This window comes from Sander lucioperca, chromosome 2 (genome assembly GCF_008315115.2).
Source record: "Sander lucioperca isolate FBNREF2018 chromosome 2, SLUC_FBN_1.2, whole genome shotgun sequence".
Lineage (NCBI taxonomy): Eukaryota > Metazoa > Chordata > Actinopteri > Perciformes > Percidae > Sander > Sander lucioperca.
The window spans coordinates 3,144,775-3,158,164 of record NC_050174.1 but is presented as its reverse complement, the minus strand read 5'-3'; positions in this window follow the sequence as shown (position 1 = coordinate 3,158,164).

Below are 13,390 nucleotides of genomic sequence, written 5' to 3'. Positions count from 1 at the left end.
GCCTTGGATTTTAAGTCGATGGAGGTCAGATTAAAAGTCTACAAGGTGAGGTGACAAGCGCCAGCAGAGGCACTACTTTCTGGGTTCCTTATTTCTTAAATCCTTCTCATTCCAGATTATTTAGGGCTCTAATACCATCTCCACGGTAGATAAAGCCGATTACACACCGTCTCTAAATGGAATTAGGTAATTTGCCTCACTTCATATATAATGTAATCTCCACTACAACCTCATTTCAACTGCTCCCTCTCTTGACTTGATCTTTTCCCTTACTATCACATAATCATGTACATCACAGAACCTGAAAAATTGATTGGGATATGCCCAAAGTATGGTTATAGAGACACAGTAGCTAGTTATCTTTTAAATGTAGAAGTCACACTCATTACATACCACTCGTCCATATGAGATGGTTAAACCACAGACAAACGGTTGCCTCAGTTTTACCTATCAAATTATTCAGAAAGTGTAGGATTTTCCTCCAAATTCCAGGCTATGTTGGGTCCTTCCGTTGTTCACAAGCTGAGTGAAGGCAGATCTCATTGTAGTTCTGAATCAGATTGGATTATAAGCTTAGTCTATTTTTTCTGTTCTCTCATTGTATTCGTTTTAGGGGAAAGCATCACAAGGAGTGCAATGATGCAGTGCTTTTCCCCAGCACAATCAGATTTGTCGAATTCCTCAAGACAGTTACCATCTAAACTCATTCCTTTTCACTATATGTAACATGATACGCCACAAAGTTATTTCAGAGAGCTTTATCAATTGATGATCTTTCAATCCACTGGAGTCCAATATTAAAATTCAAATGCAATCTCTGGCCACAGTTACTGAGATTATAATGTGAAATCATATAATTAGATCTTTTTACTCCCTAGATATGAAGATGGTATCATACTACGATATAAAAAAAATGTGGCATAAATGTATTGCACAGTGATAGACCCAGATTGATACAGTCTGATGGTGTGTCTATGTTTGAATTTGAAGGTTGCCTGCTGTTAAATCTTTAAGAAGAATATGATTTCCTGTAAAATATTGATATTATGTGAAAATGTACAATCAATCTTGCATGGAATGTAAATCTTTTTTCTCTAATCTTACAAAAGGCGATAAGACACGAGCATCAAGATTGCATGCCCCTGGTCACTAAAAGAATGACCCATGCCCATGATTAACCACAAAAAACATACTATATTTCTCAGATTGTGAATAATCTGCCATTCTGGCTTGACAGCTATTAATTTTCTTTAAAAATCTCCCCTGCCTGCCAAAAACAACCCAAGCCTTTAAGCAAGACATAGATATACAGTACATAGTTTCCTAGAAATAGTGTGTAAATCTTCCTTATCTATTTCACAGGTACTCTGCCCAGATTAATTACAGATGAGGCAGTTCATTTGATTTAAGGAACATGACCATGTACAAGAGGCTTCAAAGTAGCCCTGGGCAGGAAGTGAAAGAGGAAGCTCCGTAACCCTGAGCCTGGCAGGATACATCTGCTTACTTTGCCAGCTTTGCCTATGAAATTGATGGAAAATCCCAAGGGGTTTAGCCTGAGACTTCTCTACTTAGATATCCAAGTAACAGGACAATGGTAGATCCAAGGTCTTTTTCAAATTCAATTTGGGTTTAAAGTAGAAGCTTACTTAGTTCACAACAGACAGAGCTAATGTCTTTTCCACTGGGCATACGCATTTATCCAACAACACATGTGACTGCCACTATTTACATTTAGACCAATACATGATCCACTCTACAGTAAGTGAAATAATGACTCCTACCCATGCTGGCATTATCTCTCAAGAAAAGTATGGTGCTCTATCAACTGAACACACGGCACTCATGAGCTTAGTGGATAAATTAATGAACAATGGATTGAAATCCATTATACTCATAACAGGCACCAGGGGAGCATGTATGGACAGACCAATGGATTGTACCACAACAATGATGGACAGTCAAAATATTCAAGAGTCAGCTAGAAGTGCATTGCCACCTCTCCATGTCCAAAACATTTCTGAAAAATTCTCAAGTGATTGATGGCTCACATCAGCCTGTGACACACTTTACGTGTCCTGCAGTCACAGATTTGACACTTGCACCTGCCATCTGCAGAGCCAGGCACCACACCGACATGGACCATGTGTTAGCATTTAGGTATGTGGCTCTGCTGGACATTTCTAATATTTATCAGTAGAAAGATTTAAGTTTTGATGAAAAATAAAATTATTATATGTGTAGAATTCAAGCAAAATCAAGGCAGTCCAACCCTGAACGATACTACTTCATGCATTCAAAGCATATGAAATGATGGTACTGATCATTACTTGCATTAATCAAAAAACATGATGATTGATTATGGGTGGGCTTCAATTCTGTATGGAGTACTGCACATCAATTAGTGGGCAGTAGTAGCCTAATGGTTAGCAAAGCTTGTGGCTAGGAATTTCATTGATTTAAAGGGGGAAACATTGGGTGGGAGCAGTTTATAAGTAACACCCTCTCTTCATTTAGCATGTCTTATACTTAAACCCACACTGCTTCTTAAAGGTCAACAGGCTTGTACTGGAAGCTCCCCTGTTAATGTGTAGATCTACATGTATGGGAGGCGATGTGCAATGGGTTGCTTGATGTTTGCTTGGTTCAAATTATTTGCATATAAAGAATAAAGCAATTAGGCTTGGAGAGATTATAGATATCCGGTGTGATTACAGGTAAGGTGGTATTAGACCTGGGACCCTGCTAAAGTAGAAGATCTGGGCAACTGCCTCCACACAATCCCATGGCTAACAGCTCTCACTTTGTCTCTCTGCAGGCGTCTGGCCCGGGGCTACTGGCTATCGCTGCAAAAAGGTCAGCAGGAACCCTCTGGGCTCATAAAGACAGGCCAATTAACACACCCGCACTTGGAAACCTGCATTATTTATTCAGCATCCCTCTTTAGGATGAGGATGGGAATGAGGGAGGAGGCAGGGAGGATGTAGGAAGAGATGAATCAGATCAATGGAAATGTGGAGTTTAATTACCGTCAGCTCGGCAGGCCATCTTCACAGGACTAAATCCTTGGCAGGGGCTGGTATAAATATACCGGCAACACCCGGAGCCAGTATCTGTGTTTCTGACACGTTTCACTATTCACAGTGGTGTTGTGTTTAACAGCACTTAGATAAGGGTGAGAGGAGTGCTACTTGACAAGGCCGACACGCTTTATGATGAATAATGAAAGAAGTATTTTCGTCAAAAGACCTTAATTGACTTAAAGGAGAAAATTATTTGCGTAGAGTTTGAAAAACCTCCCTTTTTGTCAGGATAATTGAACGTCCTCTGTAGATAACTTTCCAGTCATGATACACTTACAGCATCACTAAACAGAAATGTGTTAGCCCAGCTCAAGGATAAACACCAGTGAAGGAAGTGAAGTTTCACACCAAGTGGAGGAAATGTGATTAAGTCCCTACATCTACACATCAAGCGATAAACATCATTAGATGGAAACCGCCCCGTCTAATTTGTTGTGATGTGCCTGTGATGTCATGATTGGATGTGCTCCTCTAAATGAGAGAGAGGCAATTCTAGCCGGTTTGGAAAAAACACTTTGATTAATCATGCTATGTTGCTGACTTCAATTACGCTGTGATAATGAAACAGTTTCTTTCAGGCATGATTCACTCTAGCTGAACAAATAAATTCACAGCTTAAATGTGCCCATAAGTGGCATAAATCTGTGATGTTTTAGTGGCGATCTTTTTCTCAAACACACTGAGCACTGTGACCTCTTTATATGTGAGACATGTTTTGGTACAGTATACCCTAGTACAGACCCTATAATTGCATACATTTCTTATGTAAGTTAATGTATTTACTTTATTTTCATGTAAGCAGTATTTTCTGTGATATTATGCAAAATGGCAATTTACATCCCCTTTGAACACGCGAAGGAGGCACATTTCCAGTTGTTAAGGCTAATGAGCAGGCATCATTTCCATGATATCAAAGAATAATGTATGTTAAAACATGCCGGGATTGTTCACAGGTATGACTGCAACATCTTAAATTATTGTATACAGGGTGTCATAAAATTATATTTATTGTGAATCATTTTCCTTTGATTGCATTTAATTTGTACAGCATAATGCAACAACTTGTTTTAAGATAATGTGTACTCTTTAACTGGACCATTTCATCTTGTATTGATATAATTTGTGCTCTTTAAATGGAGCATTTCATCTTAACGAATGAATGAATTTATAAATTTGTACTATTTAGGAAAGCTTTTTCAGGTTGACAACTTCCAAAACACAGTGTTGTTTATGTTCATGCTTAACCTAATTGACAGTGTAGGGAGAGGGTCAGATAGCTGCTAAATCCAACCTGCTCACCTGCACACCTCACCGGACTCCTCCCTGAACGTTTCCCCATGATAGACACTCACACACATGACCTGAGGGCAGAGACATGAAGCTGAGGCTGTAGGCAGGAAGGCCTTTGACCGCTACCCTCAGTAAGAAAGTAAGTAAAGTTTATTTATATAGCACTTATCACAGACTGAGTCACAAAGTGCTTCACAGGCCAAATAAATACATTATTTAAAAAAAATCGATAATCATAAAAAGCACAATAAATCACAGAAAGTCACAGTAAAACACAATGGCACAGATTACATATCAATACAGTCAATAATGTTGTTAAACGAACGCCTGACTAAAAAGATGCGTCTTTAGCTGTTTTTTAAAAATGTCAGCAGAGGCAGCCATTCTTAAAACAAGAGGCAAAGCATTCCACAGTCTAGGATCAACTATTTCAAAAGCTCTGTCACCTTTTGTTTTCAGCGTAGTACGGGGAACAGCCAGTAAGACCTGATCAGAGGACCTCAGTGATCTGCTGACAACATACGAGTGCAGCAGATCACTTATGTAAGCCGGTGCCTGACCATTGATGGCTCTGTAGGTAATGACAAGAATCTTGTACAGGATCCTGAATTTAACCGGCAGCCAGTGCAATGAGGCCAGAATAGGGCTAATGTGGCATGACCTCCCTGACCTTGTCAGCAACCTAGCATCAGCATTCTGGACCACGATCTATAGATGATTTGGTGAGGCAAGTAAAAAGAGAATTACAGTAATCCAAACGAGAGAAAACAATCTAATAATTTGCTCAAGAGGAAGCATATAAAGGGAGAATAAAATCGGTTCCAGAACCGAACCCTTGTGCACCCCACATGATAAGGCAGCAAACTCAGACATATAAGGGCCAGCAGCCACAGAAAAACTCCTACCTAACAGATATGAATAAAGACAATCAAGGGCTCTCCCAGAGATGCCCACCCAGTCTCTGAGCCTGTCTATCATGATGCAGTGATCAACAGTATTGAATGTTGAGCTGAGATCAAGCAGCACCAGGACAGAACAATTTCCAGTATCAGAGGACATCATGATGTCACTTGTATTTCTGAGAAGAGCAGTCTCCGTGGAGTGTTTCTGATGAAAACGTTACTGGAATTAATCGAGTATTTTATGTTTGTTTAGGGCTTGGGTAAGCTGATTTGAGAGAACCTTTTCTAACAGTGTGGATATGAAGGGGAGCTTTGAGATAGGTCTATAATTGCTGAGTAGAGATGGATCCAGGTTTGTTTTCTTAAGGAAAGGCTGAACAACAGCCTGCTTAAAATAAGAGGGCACACGACCAGATTCCAGACAGCAATTGACAATGGAGACCAAACAAGGGCCTACTGAACTGATGACATTTTTCAACACAGACGTTGGTAAAACGTCCAGAGGGCTAGAGGAAGACTTCATAGAGCGCACTAGATCAGTTAAGTCTTGCAGAGAAATAGGTGAGAAAAAACTGAGGATCGACAAAAGGGGAGGAGGAAGAGGAGGAGGGGATGATGCCAGACCTAACATCAGCGACCTTACCCACAAAAAATGATAGAAAATTACAGCAATCCTTATTTGAGTGAATAGGTACAGCAGGAGGGACCGGGCTGACGATACTGTTGATGGTGTCAAAGAGGACCTTGGAATTTCGCTTGCTCGACGAGATTAGATTAGTGAAATAAGATGCCCTTGCCTCATTTACCATGGTTTTGAATTCCATTAAAAGCTCTTTAAAATAAATACGATGAACCTGTAATTTAATGGATTTCCACAGGCGTTCCATCTTCTGGCATTTACGTCTAAAACAACGAATATCATCATTTAACCAAGGGGAGGAGTTACCAGAATGGACAGTCTGTGTTGTCAGGGGAGCAACTTCGTCTAAAATCACAGAACAGTGAGAATTAAAAGAGCGGATTATGCAGTCAATGTTGTTATCTGAGGACAGCACCACTTTGCTGTCAAAAGCGGCACAGAAATTTGCAGCAGTGAGGCGATTTACTATGCACAAGCATTTAACACGGTTATCAGTCAAACACTCAGTTTTAAACGACAAATTAAAAAGAACACAATCATGGTCTGTCAGTGTATCGGCCGCCCATAACACAGCTAGTGGTCAATATTCTCAGACCCAAACAAAGGCTCCTACCTGAACACAGTCAGTGTAAATTCATAGCCTTCTTAGAAGCATTTCATACAACTGACATACATGACATAAGTGCATATGTATGGATGTGTTCATTCATACATTCACTTATTCATTTTACGTCACAAAGTTGGCAACCTGAGAACACATTCGGTTTTACAGTTACTGTTGATGCTTTCAAAGCATCACAACTTTATATACAGTTTCATTTAAGAATCTACTTATAGTATGTCACTATAGATTTGTCCGATGTGGAACACATTTAATGGCTGATGAAATATTACAATACATTCTTAGATTGTATTATGTATCTTAATACATTAAAAATGCAGTTTAAGGCTGTCATGTCTAAGAAATAAGATATAGATGTTGAGCAGTCAGTGGTTAAGAGCCTAACTTACGTTTACCTTGGTTATGATAATGACACAATTATACAAACACGAGTGGCTGGTATATTCAAAGCACCCACTTGTCTAATGGAAAGCATTGCTTTTTCACTTTTACCACTCAGATGTAGCCTGCCGGTCTTAGAATCATGCTAGACAAAAAGCCAGCTTCTCTGATCTATTATTGGCAACACTCCCTATAACCATGATGAAATCAGTGTATAGACCATCTTGAAACAATGTGAACTAATGAATTACAAATGCAAACGTTCTAAGTTTTGTCACAAAAGATGCAATTCTCCAACAATTTCAAAGGTACGAATAATTTACGTTATATGCACACGTAGTCTGGCTCAACGCATGTACATTGATCCTCCTCTCTGGCTATCTCTGTCGCCCAGAACGTTTGATTGGTTTAAAGAAATACAAACAAGCCAGAGCTTCTTTTTTCCCCCCTATCCCAAAATAAATAGCTGGTTTAGCCAGACCATACAGCAGCGCTGACAGTGCTGTGGAGCTAGGTCTGGCAATGCGAGTGTGCACTAAGTGACTGTATATCAGATGGTAGAGTGGGTTGGATCCTGTGATTCAGCAGGGTCAGTGGTTTGATCTCTGGCCCCTCCAGTCCACATGCTGAAGTGCCCATGACATTGAACCCTTAGTTTCTCCCAGTGATTGTGTGTGGGAAAAAAAAAAGTTGCTTTAAACAAAAACATCTGCCAAACAAAATCAATGAGATGTTAAATACATGAGTGGCTAGTAGGTCTGAGGTAACTGCCAGCTACTGTGCCTGTTTGACCAAAAACATAATTTCCCACGCTGGTTATGACACTGTTATGTGTTTGCTTTTTCAATTGATTTATATATTACATAACCTTAGACATTCTGGCCTAAGTACCCTCGCAGATATTTTTCAGTGCCCATGCATGTCATATATTTCCAGTACACAACATAGCATTGTGCATTAGTGCACCATATCCATTGAATTGAAGTGGCCACTGTGTAATTTAGACCAAGCAAGTGGGTGTTAGTCATTACTCACTGCTGGGGCTGCTGTTGATTTTCTCTGTGTGGGTAGGGGATGTATATTATGAGATTACTGCACTGATCCTCACATCTTCACAGTTATAATTAATGCAGGACTGCAGGTTGGCTGAAAGCTTGCTGGTTTTTAGTCCATGCAAACTCTCTCATGTACCCTTGGACAAGGTACGTTATTATGCTTGTTCTTTGTCTCATGAGCCTCCTGAAGTCAGTGCTAAAGTCATTAATTATCAAGCTTTGTTTTGGTCTTAGACATCCATCAGCATGAAAGGTGATTTGATGTCCTAAAATTCAAATGCAAAAGTGAGCAATATACAATATCTGTGAAAATACACCAGCTTCCACCATGCATTTAAACATGTATCAAACACCGTAGTATTGCCATCACGACATAGCTGTGTTTAGTCTGACTGTTATGCTGGAGGAATAAGACTCAAAATAGGGGACGTTTTGCTTAGAGGACCAAGACAGATTAACTGTAGATATGTGCATGTGCCTTTTGAATCAATATTTTACATTATTCCCTTATTTTTTTTATAGTTTTGGCCATCATTTCTATTTGTTATTAAAACATTATACTTGCCAAAGTAAGAAGGAGTGATGGCCAAAACTATACAAATATGACCCAGATTGTATAAAACTGGAATTTGTCTTTGATGTGCAAGCATATAACCCTGTATACTGTACAAAATTGACTGAAGATGAAGCTCAAGAAATGTCCAAGTAAAAGCAGTCTTCTGCGACGCCACTTTGAGACCAGACAGCAGAGCCAGTACACTCACAGGTTGGTTATAACTTTCACATTGGCTCCTTGCCCCTTTATTACTTTCCTCAGCTTCAGCCCTGCCAGGTAAGTATGGTCTCAAAGCAAACAATACACATAAATTTCACAGGAGAGCTCCGCATGAGAAAACTGAAAGTAACTTGCAACAGACTCTGTTTGAGGTGGCCTTGTCCATCAAAATGACACATGTTACACAATCATAAAATTCCCTCATGGTTCAGGAGACAGTTATGGGCTTGGATTTCAGTATATGGCTCTATACTGCCTGACTTGCAATCAGAAATGGCTGTATCTATTTATCATGTTCTTTTTTTTTTAACTTGTGTGTCTGTTTATTTTAAGGTAATGAGTTTTTATAACCCCCCCTTGGGTTATTTTGTATTTCTTCTGCGTAATCTGTACTTTTTTTCTTTCTGTTTTATCTTTTTCCACATGTGCACATAAATAAAAGCTCAAATCACAACATACTGGAGAGCTGTGTAAAGAGCCAGAGTTGGAATTAAAGTTGACCAGGACTTTAACAAAACAATCATGATTTCTTGGGGAGAACCAGTCGGCGTCTCGCCTCAAAAGGGAGTAACTTTGGAATTTGAATAATACCTTTCTTCTGTATATGCACACAAACATACAGTTGTGTTCAGAATAATAGCAGTGAAAAAATGTGAAAAAATGTCTCAAAGGTTTGCTTTACTTTGAATCACTGCACTAATATTTAGTTGCATAACCATTATTTCTGAGAACTGCTTCACATCTGTGTTGCATGGAGTCGACCAACTTCTGGCACCTGTGAACAGGTATTCCAGCCCAGGACGATTGAACTACATTCCACAATTCCTCTGCATTACTGGGTTTTGCCTCAGAAACAACATTTTTGATGTCCCCCGACAAGTTTTCTATGGGATTGAGGTCTGGGGATTCGGCTGGCCACTCCATAACATCAATCTTTGCTCGCTTACTGGTGTGTTTTGGGTCATTGTCTTGTTGAAAGACCCATTTCAAAAGCATTTCCTCTTCTGCATAAGGCAACATGACCTCTTCAAGTATTTTGATGTATTGAAACTGATCCATGATACCTGGTATGCGATAAATAGGCCCAACACCACAGTATGAGAAACATCCCCATAATATGATTTTTGCACCACCATGCTTTACTGCCTTCACAGTGTACTGTGGCTTGAATTCAGTACATGGGGGTCATCGGACAAACTGTCTGCGGCCCCTAGACCCAAAAAGAACAATTTTGCTCTCATCAGTCCACTGAATGTTGCCCCTTTTCTCCTTTGGCCAGTCAATGTGTCCTTTGGCAAATTTCAACCTATTCAGTACATGTCTTTTTTTCAGCAATGGGACTTTGCGGGGGCTTCTAGCTGATAGCTTTGCTTCACATAGCCTTCTTCTGATCGTAACAGTACTCACAGGTATTTGATTTTTGTTGAGAGATACTGTACAAAGATGTCTTTTTTCTCAATCTGATGCTTTTGAGTAAAAGACTAGCACCAAAGGCAATTTATTCAGAGGTTCGTCTTTCTACATGGACAAAAACACAGCATGGGTATATCTGATGAAATCAAAAATCAACATATTATAATAAAAAAAATAGCATTTGTATAGTCAAAACACAAATGTGATACTATTACTGCATTTTCTGACACATACATGAGTCAAACAACATGTTTACACTCTTCTTGGATACTTAAAGTGATTATATATCTACCCACAGCTGTCTGTCCTCCATCCCCTCTTGCTGCTGTATTCTAATATCTCATTTGTCCACTGCGCCTGTCTCTTCCACTCCAGTCTTGTCAGCGAAAGGTCACTCTGGCCCTCCAAGCACAGTGCACACTTTCTCCAGGGAAATTAATGGTTTGAGCCTTCAAATGCTGCTTCTCTCTTTCTTTGTAATTTGCTGGCATTGACTTGGAAGATGCCTTTAAAAGGTAAACGTACACTCGGCCATGGATGGGCACTGGAAACAGATGAATTCCGAAATTAGAGGGTGCTTCTTTTTCTGTTTCTGTCTTTTTTTTTAACAGTACCGGTCAGTAAAAGGAGCAGGTGGAACAGATAGAGCTTTGCCAGATAATCTGTTTTTGTGTGTGTAAATCTTGTAATATTGCATTTGTGTGTGAGAGAGACTGTGTGTGCACATGCATCAGGAGCAAAGTGATTCCTTTTGATTCGATTTAATTTCACTGCATCCCGCGGAGGTGTCAGTGGGAGGTTTGTGTAGCCGTTGCGACAGCCAGCCACCCGCTTTCTAACGTTACGTTATTGATGATGTTCTCATCCTCCCAGACAATCACCGGGGATACATGGACAGACGAGGGAAATATGTCTTCATTCTCCTGTCAGGAAGGTTTACGGCAGTTGATGTTCAAACGCCTGGCATTGCCTCCTGAATGGAGGATCAGAAGAATGGTGCAGAGTTGTGGGAGTTTGTGATGAGGGCTGGTCGACCTTTATAGAGGCATAAATGTGGTGTTTTATGTTAATCAGCATGTGATAGATTGGGACACAAATGTCAAGGTGACACTTTTATACCTAAAAACGTGCACATAACAATTACACTTATATATATAACAATATCAACTCTTAATTGGAAAATGAAAAACAATCGCACATCTTGGAGCACAGAGTATACACATTGACATGAAAGACCCCTTTCTCCTGGAGAACATTGTCTTCTTCTTTTGCATTTTTTTTCTTCTGCTGTTCAGTTTAGTTATCTATTATATCAGGGCTAAATACAGCCTTGACTGTCCAGTTGTTACATTACACCTCAGCGGAAGTCTCCCCGGATCTAATAAATCACACATGCAGATACTAATGGAGGTCTTCGGACCATTTATAAACCATCCACTGGCAGGGGGAAAAAATAAAGGTTGATATATGTTCAGGGAGACTTGTTTTCAGACCTGAAAAAAGAGATTTTAATACAATTGAGAGCAAAGCGGTCAATTAGGCATCACTCAGGGAGAGTTGGGTTTCTGCCAGAAGCAAAGTTTTGTAAAAGGAATGAATCAGTCCCAAAAAGGCTCTTTCTGTCCAGGCAGTGCTGAAAGGGAGCAGTGCCATTGCAGTGTGTTAATACGCGGGGAAAATGTGGTTTTCACAACGGCTGGATTTTGAACATTTAAGTACATGGTCGGTATCCAAAGCAATACCAATAACCTACGTATCTGGAGTTTGAATGTCTGAATGAGTACGCAACTGTGAAATGTTTGGGAAACACTGCTATATTTCACATACTAGTGTTGTTTTTACTTCAATTTTATGAGCTCCAAAATGCACTTTGAACAAGTTGCCAAGTCAACTCTTTGTTCAGGATGAAGAAAACCAAGCAGAGAGTAACCATACACATTTACACCAACACTTACAATTTAAGAGATTGAAATGACTTGTCTACAGTTTAAAATAATAAATTCAGGAATTTGAATTTACGTACTTCGGATTCAGGGAGCTCCAAAAGCTTGCCCTAAAAGTTATAGCAGCATCTTGATCATGTTCTAGCATTGATAAATGTCGCTACAGATTTGCCATGTGGCTAAACCCCGCTTTTCCCCGCGTGTCATATTATTTTTTATTTTTTCCACACTTAAACTTAATCTGACTGCAATCTGAGAAGCACAAGGCTTCAATGGCCTGGTGATGGGGTCAATACTTGTGATGTGTGCAGTGAATCCAACATGGTGCTGGATGGAGGGAGTCTGTCTCTTTGTGGCTGCAGGCGAGATATGATAGATTGGAGACCAAACCGCAGGTCCTCTCAGGTCTCTGCTGGGTGCCTGGGGCATCTACAGTTCAAAGTCCACAGCACAAAGACATTTGAAGAAGACACAACGCTGGATGACTGAGATGCTATTTAATGCGTGTGAAAGAATCCACAGGGATATAGGGTTGGAAAGGTGAGGAGGAATGGAAGGATTGAGATAAGGATAAAGAAAGTCCATGTCTGTTAGAGAGCAGACTGTCAGAAGGCTCAAGAGCCAGTAAAGAAAAAGGAGGCTGAGTGAAAATGCGTCATCTTTTCATCAGGGTTTATGAGTTGTGCTGTGTGACAAACATCGTTTTTACACAACATGGACAGTACACTTGAGAGAACGTGGAGCCTGTGAGATTACAGTTTGCTCTACTGTGATTATATGGTGGAGAAATCCACTAAAGTGTCCCACTTCTGGGATAGAGATTAGGGATTTGTAAATAGGAAAATGTGAGTGAACCCTTTTGATCAGATGCGAAACAGTGGTCTCTGTGTAGAGGGCCATGTACCTCAGTGCTTTTTCCTGGTGTTGATCTGCTCCTAAGTGGATTTAATACGTGAACCTTACCATCCCCTCCTGTCACTTTGCACACACCAACACACATGCATGCACACAGTTAATGCAGAGGTTGTGTGCCACGTAGTCTCGCTTTGCCAGACCTTCCTGCACAGCGCAGCGGAAAACTCAGATTGGACAGATAGTCTAGCCAGCTGTCTGGATTTACCCTGCAGAGATCTGAGGAGCAGTTAACCATAGTCCTCATAAATCCACCGTTTTTACAGTTACAACACAAAGAAAGCGGAAGGTAACGGACATCTGGCCGAAAAGAGTGACATCCGGCGGAATTTCCGGCGGCACCGAAGCAATCCCGAAAGTGGAACGTTGTGGAC